The 708-nt window shown below is 45.5% G+C and overlaps 1 protein-coding gene across 2 annotated transcripts in view; it reads left to right on the top strand.

The window, feature by feature from the left end:
- The first annotated feature begins 271 nt into the window (after positions 1 to 271).
- ndnfl (neuron-derived neurotrophic factor, like) overlaps positions 272 to 708 on the top strand; it is a 33,031-nt gene continuing 32,594 nt past the window's right edge. For both annotated transcript variants that reach the window (XM_037541782.1, XM_037541781.1), the window contains exon 1: positions 272 to 560. The gene's annotated coding sequence lies outside the window, so the exon portion shown is untranslated. The remainder of the gene's footprint in view (positions 561 to 708) is intronic.

Genomic DNA, 708 nt, shown 5'->3' with positions numbered 1-708 from the left:
TATTTTATTGGTCTGGTTTGTTCCACTTGATGTAAAAGGTTGTTTTATATTGTTCTGTGCATTGAGTATTTTGGGGATAATACATAAATCCATGTCATTAACATACACTTCAAAACAATCTGTTTAACACCCCCCCCCCCCCCCTCTGAACTGTGTCCCAGCCTCCCCCCCCCTCTCTCTCTCTCTCTCTCTCTCTCTCACACACACACACACACACAATCTGCCTCCCCCACTCAGGGACCTCCCCGTCCCCTCACACACAAACAGTGTTCTCTCTCTCTCTCTCTCTCACTCACTCGCTTATCACTCAGATGAACGTGTGTTAGAATAGATCTCTGAGCTCAGAGAGAAAAAAGAGTTGAAGTAGAGAGGTGAGGACTCAGAGAGAGAGATAAAGAGGAAGAGGAGAAAAAGGAGAGGACAGAGAAGAAAATAGGAAACAGAAGAAGAGAAAGAGGACATAGAGAGAGAGAGAGAGAGAAAGACAGGAGAGTTACTTGCTGTTCAGTGTGAAGCGGAGCTAAGAGATCATCACTGCTGCTCCTCAAACCCTCACTGAGGTACGAACACCAGCATCTACTGACCCTCATTCATCTGCTCTACCTCTCTCTCTCTCTCTCTCTGTCTCTCTCTTTCTGTCTCTCTCTCTCTCTCTCTCTCTCTCTCTCTCTCTCCTGTGCTCTAAATAGTTTATGGTTTTTGCTTTAA

This window comes from Pygocentrus nattereri, chromosome 10 (assembly GCF_015220715.1).
Source record: "Pygocentrus nattereri isolate fPygNat1 chromosome 10, fPygNat1.pri, whole genome shotgun sequence".
Classification (NCBI taxonomy): Eukaryota; Metazoa; Chordata; class Actinopteri; order Characiformes; family Serrasalmidae; genus Pygocentrus; species Pygocentrus nattereri.
This window is presented reverse-complemented; position numbering and strand designations above follow the sequence as displayed.